The sequence below is a fragment of the Muntiacus reevesi genome, chromosome 5, assembly GCF_963930625.1.
Source record: "Muntiacus reevesi chromosome 5, mMunRee1.1, whole genome shotgun sequence".
NCBI classification, from domain to species: domain Eukaryota; kingdom Metazoa; phylum Chordata; class Mammalia; order Artiodactyla; family Cervidae; genus Muntiacus; species Muntiacus reevesi.
The window spans coordinates 45351161-45363249 of NC_089253.1; the positions used below are offsets into that span (position 1 = coordinate 45351161).

At 55.4% G+C, this 12089-nt stretch overlaps 1 protein-coding gene across 8 annotated transcripts in view; it reads right to left on the reverse strand.

The window, feature by feature from the left end:
* Positions 1–12089, reverse strand: part of SHANK2 (SH3 and multiple ankyrin repeat domains 2) — a 550522-nt gene that overhangs the window by 134611 nt on the left and 403822 nt on the right. The window lies entirely within an intron of this gene.

Genomic DNA, 12089 nt, shown 5'->3' on the forward strand with positions numbered 1-12089 from the left:
AAGAAACCCGGGGGAAAGAGCTACCATGAACCACACCCGATCCTGAGCCAAGTCAGTGCTTTGATGAGACATTTCCGATAAGATTGGGGAAAAAGGTGACAGTGGGTGGGTTTCCGATGAGCCTGTGGGGGCCGTGCCGAACGCTCAGGTGGGACACTGGGGTTGGGCCTCATGAGAACCAGGCTGTGCCCGTGAACTCGGTCTAAAGTGTTACAGGGGAAGCGATGCGAGGCCTGGGACCTGCCGAGAAAACCGAAAAGAGAGAAGAAAGCGATGGCTGGGTGGTAATGATTTCTTGGCTATAACCGCAAAGTACAGGCATCAAAAGAAATAATAGACTGGACTACATTAAAATTATAATAAAAAAAATCTTCTGTACATCAAAGGGCACAATCAACAGAGTGACGGCAACCAGTGAACGAGAAAATGTCTGAAAATGGCCCATTTGATAAGAGATCAATATCTAGAATATACAAAGAATGCCCACAACTCAGCCACAACCAAATTCAGTTTAAAAAGCAGGCAAAGGACCTGAATAGATATTTCTCCAAAGAGGATTTATACAAAGGCCCAAGAACAAGCACAGGAAAAGACCCCTGGCATCACCAGTCATTATGCAAATCAGAGCCACGATGAGATCAGACCTCACACCCCCAAGGATGGCTACACAGAAGCCAAGCCGGAATAACAAGAGTTGGAGACACAGAACCGTGGGCACAGCTGGTGGGTGTGGACAACAATTCTGTGGTTCCTTACAAAACTGAACACAGTATTACCACCTGATGCAGCGATTTCACCTCCGGGTCAGTCAGTCAGTCGGTCAGTTCAGTCGCTCAGTCGTGTCTGACTCTCTGCGACCCCACGGACTGCAGCACACCAGGCCTCCCTATCCATCACCAACTCCCAGAGCTTGCTCAAACTCATGCCCATTGAGTCGGTGATGCCATCTAGCCATCTCATCCTCTGTCGTCCCCTTCTCCTCCTGCCCCCCCAAAGAACGGAAAGCAGAGACTCAGACAGATATCTGCACGCCCATGTTCACAGCAGCATGACCCACAGCAGTCAAAAGGTGGAAACAGCCCAAGTGTCCGCGGATAAACAGGATGTGGTCCAGCCCCGCGACGGAACACTCTCCAGCCTGAGAAGGGGAAGGAATCCTGGCATTGGCTACAACATGGATGAGCCCTGAGGACATGCTGCTCCGTGAGAGAAGCCAGCTGGGAAAGGATAAACCCTGAAGGATCCCGCTTCCAGGAGGTCCTTGGGGGAGTCCGATTCCTAGAGACAGGAAGCAGGATGGTGGTTGCCAAGGCTGGGGGCGGGGCGGGAGGAGAGGGAGGCGGGCTGAGTGTTTCGTGGGGACAGAGCTTCCGCGTTTTGCAAGAGAAGAGTTCTGGAGCTGGAGGGAGGGCATGGCTGCACATTGTGAATGTACTGAAGGCCGCTGACCTGCAGGCTGAGAGATGGGACAGGATGGCACCCATCGCCGTGTGTATTTCACCACAGTTTAAAAAATCATTAAGTGAGTGTAACTGCAAAAAAAAGAAACAGGGAGGAGGTGGAGGGATCAGGTTCCGGCTGAGATTTCTGGAAGGCCAGGTGTCCGGGTGTGTGTGGGTTAGTAGCTCAGTCGTGTCCGACTCTGTGACCTGGGGACTGTAGCCCGGCTCCTCTGTCTATGGAATTCTCCAGGTAAGAGTACTGGAGTGGGTTGCCATTTTATTTCCTTCTCCAGGGGATCTTCCCAATCCAGCGATCAAACCCGGTCTCCTGCATCGCAGGTGGATTCCTTACCATCTGAGCCACCAGGAAAGAGGTGGGGCTTCAGAAACCCTCCATCCTACTCCCACTCGGCCTCGGGCCTCACCGCATCTTAAAAGCCCCCTAGGATCTGGGCCCCACCCCTTCCTCTGACCTCACCTTCCCGCTCCCAGAGAGTTCTGGGCAGGGCCTTTGAAGAGCTCCACCCCCTCCGCCCCGCCTGCCTTTCCCCAAGTCTCACCATCACCCTCGGTGTTTCAACCTAAGTCTCACCCCCTCTGGGGCCCTCTCCTGACCACCCACGGGTGCGGGCCGTCTCGCTGCTCTTCTGCGTCACCACATCCCAGCAGGTGAGCATGTCGGTGTGTTCACGTGCATGCGTGTACATTCACTTCCTGGGGCTGCTGGAACAAACTGCCCCAACCTGGGGGCCTTAAAACGGAAACGCCCGAGCAATCAACACACTGAATAATCTGGGATCACGCCCCCACGTCAAGACCCTTTATTCCATCACGCCTTCTAAGAGCCCTTTTCCCTGTAAGGGGATACATACGGGTCCCCAGGACGAGGATCTCTGGGTGGCCTTTATTGGCCCTACTTCAGGGTTTGTGTGTGAGTATGCGTGTGTGTGTGTGCCCGTATGAGTAGGTGTGTGCGTGTGTAAGCCCGTTTCCCTCTCCCCATCACCACCACCCTTGTCCTGGCGCTTGAAGATCGTGTGCTCCAGCCCCCCGGCACACCGGGCTCTCTTGACCCCGTCGGGCAAGAACTGACTCTTGATACAGGTTCCCTCTTGGACGCTTTGCACTTGAACCAGGGAGCTGAATCCAGCCCTTTCAGATGAAGGACGGCGCAGTTAGGGTGATCAGACCCAGTGCCTGGAGGAAGCGGGCCATGTGTGTTCTTCGCAGATGGGGAGGTGGGGCTGTGCTCAGGGATGCCGCCGGTGCTGGTGGGGGGCGGGCAGAGAAAGACGGAGCACTGAGTGTGCCTGGCCCCCTGCACCCCAGAACCTGGTCCCCTGCACCCCAGAACCTCAGCAGCTTTGGTACGCCAACCCTGGCCCCCTGTGACCCAGATCCTGGCCCCCTGCACCCCAGAACCCAAACAGCCTTGGTACCCCAACCCTGGCCCCCTGTGACCCAGAACCCGGCCCCCTGCATCCCCAGAACCCCAGCAGCCTTGGTGCCCTGAAACCTGGGCCTCTGCACCCCAGATCCTGGCCCCCTGTGCCCCCAGCACGCCAACAGCCCAGGGAATGTCAAGGAGCAGCTGCCTTGGGCCCTGGGCGCCTGGGCCCCCAGAAAGCCAGTGCGTGGGCTCTGTGACTGGCAGTCTCCCATGGGGCCCATGAGCCACAAGACCCTTCACCTGTGGATCCAGGCCTGCGGAGCTCACCTGAGAGCCCCCCAGGGGTGGGTCCCCTTGTAGTAAGCGCTCCCCGCCCAGCAGAGGAACCTGGAAGGCGCCCTGGGGCCAGCGGCAGCCCGTGGTGGGGTGGGACGCACATAGCAATTGGGGCTAATTTTCCCCTGCAAAGAAGCTGATCCCATAATTTGGTAAATACACTGATCATGGCTGCGCGGCTCTGAGCAGGAGCATCTGTGCTCCAGGGTCCGGGAGGAGTGGGCTGGTGGAGAGACCGCCGAGTGTGGAGAGCCTGCTGCCAGGAATGGAACTTCCCAAAGCTAAGGCTGGGGTAGGAACGGCTCCTGGTAACCGAGGATGGGCTCTAAGCGGGACCTGCCGAGCCTGCGGTCACTGACCCCACACCACCGCCTGTCTGGCCTCACGTACAGATGGGGACACTGAGGCTGGGGCTGAGGACTGGCCCGGGTCTCCCCAGTGGCCATTCCCGGAGCTAGGGTCTAAGGTGAATCCCTCTCCCCCTTTCCACTGAAGCAGAGTCCAGGCGGCTCAGAAGAGAGGGACCACCACTTGGGGAGACGTTCCCTTGAATCAGAGGTGGTCATGGGAGCCCTTTTTTTTGTTTTTTTCATTGGCTGAGTTTCTTGTGTAATAAGAAGAATAGAAAATCTGAACAACTACCAACAAAAGCAATGGGGAGATTTCCTAGACAAATCTCAATGTTCAGCAGCTGTAGACTGCTGAACATATCCTACGTTGAAATCCTAACTCCCCAGGGTGATAGTGGGTAGAGGAGAGACCTTCGGGAGATGATTAGGTCACGAGGGTGGGGCCCTAGTAATCGGGATCAGTGCCCTTATAAAGGTGACCCCAGAGGGCTCCCTGCCCCTCTACCCCGTGAGGACTGTGGCCCAAGGATGCCTGACTTGCCTGCCTGCTCACACAGAGCTGCCCCTCTGGCTGGAGGTCAGGAAGGAGATGGTCCCCCGCTACGCAGGGGTTGCCTCCCTGTCCTCCTTCCACAGAATGCTCTTCAGTCTGGGCTCTGAACCCTGTATGAGCCACTTGGTCCCTGAAATCTCATCATCTTCATCTGTGAAATGGGATTGTTATTTGGTCACTCAGTCGTGTCTGATTCTTTGGGACCCCACGGACCGTAGCCCACCAGGCTCCTCTGTCCGTGGGATTCTCCAGGCAGGAACAGAGTGGGCTGCCATTTCCTCTTCCAGGGATCTTCCCGACCCAGGGATCGAACCCATGTTTCCTGTATCTCCTGCACTGGCAAGTGGATTCTTCATTGCTGAGTCACCAGGGAAGCCGTAAAATGGGGATGTGGATGCTAATCCGATAGTATGAGTGACCAACATCTTAACAGTGACCGCCTGGGATGGGACTGAGAGTCTGGAAGGGCCTCCTTGCTTCACTTATAAAATTCCAGCTAAAACCACATACTGAAAAAAAATAAAAATAAAAAATAAAATAAAATAAAACCACATACTGGCCATTCCCTATTTTCTAATGGTAAGTTTTTCCACGATGCATTTCTTTGAAAAGCGCTCAAGTCTGTTCACAGGCTCTAGGGGAAGTCACGCCTCAGCCAACAGTGAAGACTGACCCTTTGCTCTCTCGAATGCCCAGTGAGACCAGGGGCTCCCTCCCCCTCAGGACTCCAATTCCAGCTAGTGGTGTGTGCGTGGAAGTAACCGGCCAGCCAGACACAGTGAAGCCTGGAGACCAGGGTGTCCTCGTGTCGGGAACTGAAGGGCCAGGAGAAGGGGAGACGCTGGGTCTTTGACCACAGCGTGGATGAGGGCTGGCTGCCCTTTGGAAGCATCCTTTAGGGACTTGAAAGGAGTAAGAAATAAACCTCCATTGTTCAAATGACAATCGTGGACTTCCCTGTTGGTGCAGTGGATAAGGAATCCTCCTCCCAACTCAGGGGACGCGAGTTTGATCCTCGGTTAAGGAAGATTCCACATGCCTAACTAAGCCCATGCACCGGAACCCAACCACTGGGCCCGCACTCTAGAGTCCATGAGCTGCAACTACTGAGCCTGAAGGCCTGGAGTCTGTGCTCTGCAATAAGAGAAGCCTGCACTTGCTGCAACTAGAGAAAGCCCACTCAAAGCAACGAAGACCCAGCAAGGCCAGAAAAAACCACAGCCTCATTCATCCTGGGGTCTGTGAGTTACAGCTGTGGCTGGAGTCCTGTGAAGGCAGCCCCCCAGGCAAGGGTCCAGCACGGGGACTGTCATCGGGGCTGGCTCTTTTGGGTGACCAAGTTCACTCTGTCTCAGGAGTTCTCAGGTTGGGGGAGAGGGTCAGAAGGGACGGGACGTCAGGATGGGGAAGGTCAGAGATCGGGGTTGCTGTGCGCCCCCAGTGCCTCTCTGGGAGGCTATCTCGCGGGTATCTCGCCGTGGGCAGATTCACAGGCTTTGGCATCAGCGTCTCTAAAAGGAAACCAGAAGAAGCCATCTCCACACTTCCTGCGTCGGGTCCTGATCCCCTGATCGCAAACCATCCTGACGCGCATCGGGCACTCAGGCTGCCTTCCAGGTACATGTCTGTGGCTGAAAACGCCACGGGCCTTAAAACTGATTTCCTGCTTGATTCAAACTTAAATCCCTAATTGCAGCACTGGGGGGAAATGACCAGGTGCAGATAGCAGACTACAAAGGCCAAGCGTGCAGCGGTCCCCTGGGACATCCCGGGGGAGCTGCTTTTCTGAATGGAGTCAAGTTCTGCTGATTCCTGTGGGCTGTGGCTGAGGCCTCCTGACTGCACCTCACGGGAAGCTGAGGACCGTCCCCTGGGCGCCCATCAGCCAGGCGGGGAGGCCGGCTGCCGCTGCCCGCACCCCCACCCCTGTCTTATGGGAAATAGCGGGTGACCGGGGCCGGGCAGCCATCTCCTGGCAATTTACAGCCAGCAGAGGAGTTGCATCCCCGAAGGCGGCTCAGGATCCCAGGGCCTTCAAGAGACCAGAGAGATGCAGCAGCAGCCCTCGGTCTCTGCAGCCGGATTCCGGCCGGACTGTTCAGTTTCAATCAGGCAACAAACACGAGCCTTAGAGAAAGTTACTCTCCCCAAGGGCTGCCTCTCTGACTCAGCTCCAGACCTGTCTGTCCCTTCCTCTCAGGTAACCTGGTTATCATGGAACTTTTTTTCTTTTAGCTTACACACAAATTTTCACAGCCGCTTTATCTGTAACAGCCAAAAACTGGAAACAAACCAAACATCCACTAACAGGCGAATGGATTAAAAAAAAAAATTGTGGTATATGTGATGAGGCCACATGTCAAAATAACGGAGGTACCCAACACCACCAACAGATTCCTCGTGTCCCTTTATAACCCCTTCCTCCCAGTCCTTTCTAACCTGCCTTCCCATAATTTTAGCAAGCAACTTCTAGAATCTCAGAACTTTTCAAACACGTTGATGTTCCCGAGGAAAACTCAGAGCACAGGGAATAAATACCGTATTTTTGCAAACTTTAAAGAAAGCATGAACATTTCCACACCACAGTGACTCTCCTCAAACCTGTGTCTTTCACGCAGGTTTTGGGGGATGCCCTGTGCCTGCATGTTCAGTAAGTTCCCAACATACGAACAAGTCCTATTTGTTCGTAAGTCCAACACAGCCGAGGCACCCAGCTAACACAATCGGCTGTCTAGAACTGTACTGCAGTAGGTCCTTAATACTTTTTACACAAGTGATCCATAACAAACAAACGTAACAGATCGTCTTGAATCTTCCGGTACAGCACCCTGCAAAGCGCAGCGGGACAGTACGACATCTGGCACCCGGGGGCTGGCATCAAGTGAAGAGGCCAGAGGACCTACTGCCTGGGGGACGGAGAGGAGGTGGGAGATGGCAGAGCTGAGGCATCGCCAGCAACAGGAGATGGAGGGCCAGTGGCGAGGTCACTCACACCCGGCGTGGATGGAACGCACGTTCCCATCTTTGAAAGCTCACACCCTGAAGGTTCGTATGTAGGGGACTTACTGCCCTGCGCTTTTTCTCTTGAACTTCTGCATAGGTCTCCTGCATCTGACGAGGATTTATTGAGCACCTCCTACATGCCAGGTGAGTAAGAAAGACAAAGGCTTTGCCCTCTTAAGAGTTTAGGGTCCCAGGGGGATCAGGAAGACTGCCTTTGTGGCTCAGTCGCTAAGTCATGTCCGACTCCTTGTGACCCCATGGACTGCAGCATGCCAGGCTTCCTGTCCTCCAGTATCACCCAGAGTTCGCTTAAATTCATGTCCACTGAGTCAGTGATGCTATCCAGCCATCTCATCCTCTGTTGTCCCCTTCTCCTTCGGGCCCTCAATCTCTCCCAGCATCAGGGTCCACTTCAATGAGTAGGCTCTTCGAATCAGATGGCCAAAGTACTGGAGCTTCAGCTTCAGCATCAGTCCTTCCAGTGAGCATTCAGGGTTGATTTCCTTTAGGATCGACCGGTTTGAGACTGACCCACAATTAAATGCTCTGCAAACTATGCCCTGAGCTGCTGAGCGCCCTGAATACACAGAAAGCTGATCAAAGGGCTGGTGGTGGGGGGAGAGAGGGGTGCTGCAAGCCGGGGGGCCTCTGGGGCCTCCGAGATGGGGTCTGGGGAGAGGGAGGGGCCCCCAGGATATGCGGTCTCCCCAACTTTCCACCATTTCAAAGAAGCTGCAGGGAGGGAACGTGCTTGTTCACTTGAGAGGCAGGTGCCGCGGGGGACAGGCTCTGGCACAGAGCACTTCCATGCCCCGTGTGACCCCAGGACCACTCGAAGCGGGCGGGGAGGTATCAGTGATCCGGTTCAGAGAAAAAGGAACAGCTATGACACGGCTGGGGTCTAGACGGTAAAGGCTTATTGTTCAAAAAGTATTTTTTTTAAAGTCACAATACTGCTTTCCTTTTATCAGAAGAATAAACAATTTAAAAAAATTATAAAATACACAGAACACAGACTTCACTGTCTTAACCGCTTCTAAGCGCAGCGTTCAGGGGCATCTGTATTGCCGTGCAGCCGTCACGCCGGTCCATCTCCAGCGCGTCAGGTCTCAGACAGTCTCTGCCCGCTCCCCCTCACCACCAGCCACTTCCTCCACAGGCTTGACAGCTCTAGGGACCTGCTATGAATGGAATCACATAGCCTTCCTTTTCTTTCACCCCAACTTTGCAATTCTTGGTCCCCCGTCCCTCCGTTTCCGGAAGCCTCCTAGCCTGGACAGCTCAGAGTGGGGGCGGGGAAGCAGTGGCAAGAACAAAGAAGGGCCCGCATCCCAGGGCAGAGCCTGCAGCCCCCGTGCAGGTCAGCGCCTGCTCAGAGCAAGGTGGCCATGCTCCCTTCTGCTGGAAGTAAAGAGGAGGGGGGATCTTTGAAGGCACACCTTCCACACATGAGTGAAACTGTTAGTGAGGTGAAGCTGTTAACCACTCAGTCGTGTCCAACTCTTTGCAACCCCATGGGGTGTAGCCCGCCAGGCTCCTCTGTCCATGGGGATTCTCCAGGCAACAATGCTGGAGGGGGTTGCCGTTCCCTTCTCCAGGGGATCTTTCCAGAGACAGGCTTAATCTGAGTGAAGCCAGAGAGACCACGGCAACAGAATCCCTGCCCAGACCTGCTGGCCGGGCCTCCTAGTCACCGAGCCCCACTTTGCTTTGATCATTCAATTAATTCCTTCCATCAGGCCCTTATCTCCCAGATAACAGCCCATGTCTTGCGCCAAGACCCGCACCTGTATCTCAATAAACAAGTGAAGAAGGAGGTCACTGTCCACTGAAGGTGACCCCAGCCGAGCAGAGGCGATAGACAAGCAAGAGGTTAATCAGAGAGTCTTGGTGAGAGAGAGGGGTCCTCCAGGTTGGAACAGGGCTGGCCGGGGCACTGCTGGGCACACAGCCTGTTCTCAGAAAACAAAAAGCCAAATCAAACCAAATCGGGCCATTCTATCCAGAAGGCTCATTGAGAAAGACTCCTGGAAAATTAACTGACAACAAACAAAATTTCTTCCTGGAACAGACCAGGCCGGGCCAGACCCGAGAATGGGAACCGATCGCCACCGGCCCCCTCGGCGCTGCAGGGCTGGACTGCTGCCCAGCGACAAGGTCATGATGCCCGTGCCTGCCCCCAGCCCCGGGGCTGAGTCACCTCGCGCTCAGGGGCCGACATGCCCCCTCTCCGGGCTGCCAGGAAGAGGCGGCCTGATCCTGCGTGGCTGGGGCCCAGCGCCCGGCTCCCGCCAGCCCTCAGGGTCGCCTCCTCAGGAGAAGGCCACACAGCATGCAGGAGCTGGACGTGGGTTCGAGTCCGCCCTGCCCCTCCCTTTCAAGGTCGTCACGCTGACCAAGCCCCCGGGTCTACGGGGCAAAGGGCACCTCTGTCACCCCGCTCTCACGAGACAGAGCGACTGCTCAGCAAAGGGCAGAATGTCCAGCCCCATGTGAACCCCCGCAACCCACGGGCTGGAGGCCAGTGGCCGAGATGGTCGGGTTTCTGGCCTCCCTGGCGGCTGCCCCTCTGCGAACGAGGCCATCGGCACAACCGACTGAGTCTCAGGCTCGACGGGCTGCCCTTCAGACGGGCCTCACCCTGCGCAGCAGTTCAGAGGTCCCCGGGGCTCATTCCCCAAGCACGTGCTCAAGGACGGAATGTGTGTTTTCCCAACATCTCCAGTTGAAGCCCTGACTTCGATGTGATGGTGTTTGGAGGTAGGGCATCCAGGAGGTGATTCGGGTGAGATGAGGGTGGGGCCCCCATAACAGGATTAGTCTTCACCAGGCTTCCCTGGTGGCTCAGACGGTGAAGAATCCGCCTGCAGTGTGGGAGACTGGGGTTTGATCCCTGGGTCTGAAAGATGCCCTGGAGAAGGGCATGGCAACCCACTCCAGGATTCTTGCCTGGAGAATCCCATGGACAGAAGAGCCTGGCGGGCTACGGTCCCTGTGGTCACAAAAAGTCGGACATGACGGAATAACATTTTCACTTTCAAAGAAGAGGTGCCAGAGAGGAGGTCTCTTTCCTTCTCCAACGTGTGAGGGCAAAGCAAGGGGGCAGCCATCCAGGAGCCAGAAAGAGGCCTTACCAGGAGCGATAACGGCTGCACCTTTCAGCTGCTGCTGGCCGTGCAGCTCAGCACGTGGGATCTTAGTTCCCCGACCTGGGACGGGGCCTCGGGGCCTCCCCCCGCCTCCCCCAACACACACATCGGGAGCGTGGAGTCTTAACCACCGGACCCGCAGGAAGTCCCCTTGGCTGACACCTTGATCTTGGCCTCCCTAGCCTCCAGAAATAAACAAGAAACACAAAAAACAGATGTTGATTGTGTAAGATGCCTTGTTGATTGTAATTTTTACAACAGCCAAGCTGACCGGAAGGCTTCTCTGGTGGCTCGGCAATAAAGAATCCCCCCGCAATGCCGGCGCCACAGGGGATGCGGGGAAGATCCCGGGGAGGAGGGCACGGCAACCCACTCCAGTATTCGTGCCTGGAGAATCCCGCGGACAGAGGAGCCTGGCGGGCTACAGTCCACAGTGTCGCGAAGAGTCGACATGACTGAAGCAGCTCAGCACGCAAGCTGAGCGGAGCACCCACTTATTACGTCTGCCACCCGCCAAGCACAGGTGCTCACCCCCACCCTCACGATGAACGTGAGCATGGCCCCGGCTTCTCCCCCAACACGCACAGTCCCCAAGGGCGGCCCTCTCGTCTCTGTCTGGCACAGCAGGAGGTCTGTCTTCCGGATTCCTCCTGGTCATGTTTGCACTTCTTCCCTCCCTCCCGAAGATACTGACGGAGGAAACACAGTGTGTGATGGATGCCCTCTGCTCGGGCACGAGGCCTGGGGAGAGTCTAACTCCAGGCTCTTTGGGAAGAAGGACCAGGCCCGATTTATCTCGGTTTTCTCCAGCCTCCAGGCTAAGACATGTCTAACTCTTTACAACCCCACAGACCGCAGCACGCCAGGCTTCTCAGCCCTCCACTCTCGCGTGGAGTTTGCTCATATTCATGTCCACTGAGTCTGTGATGCCATCTAACCATCTCATCTTCTGTCTTCCCTTCTCCTCTTGCCCTCAATCTTTCCCACCATCAAGGTCTTCTTCGATGAGTCCACTCTTTGCATCAGGCAGCCAGAGTACTGAAGCTTCAGCTTCAGCAATTAGGCTTGGCCCTACATAATGGCTGCTAGAAATAAGTCTGTAGATACGTAGCCCAGAGACACACTTGATCCCACGTGGTCTGGTCCACGCCTAGAGTGATTTTCAAATTCTGCTGAATCTGCCTACCCAGTGATTCATCTTCCTTCCCACACCTGAAACTCCACCTTCCTTTGGGAGCCTGCCCAGCCATGCTCAGCTCTCGTGGCCAAGGGGGCTGACCCCGCCCAAGGTGTCTGGGGAGGGCATGTGATCCAACCTGGGCAATCAGCATTTTCCATCAGCTTAGCCAGTTACTGGCTCAGGGGTAGACATGTGACCCAAGGCAGGCCAACGAGATGCCCTTTCTGCCGGGGCTCTTCAATGGAGAGGATGCTTCTTCAGCTGCTGGAGACTGAGCCTGCCACCCTTGTGGAGAGAACCCACCTGAGAAGGAAGCCAAGACAGAGGAAGACAGAGAGGGAGTGAGATCCTGGGGACATCACACAGAGGAAGACAGAGAGGGAGTGAGATCCTGGGACATCACGGAGCACTCAGATCCAGCCGGGCCTGAAGCTTGACTTCTTTGGGATTTTCAACTACTCAAACCAGTAAATTCTCCTTGCATGCTGAACCAGTTTGGATTGGGTTCTGTCAGTTGTAGGGAAAGTTCTGGAATAACACAGTTCGAGAGGATGGAGGAGATGCAGCACTTTAGCTTTGCTTTCATCCTTAAGCAACTTCCTTAAGTGTTTTAAGTTAGTTCCCCTCACTTCCTCCAGGAAGGCCCCCAGGATCCTCTAATCAGTGGTGACCTTTGCCTTCCATGG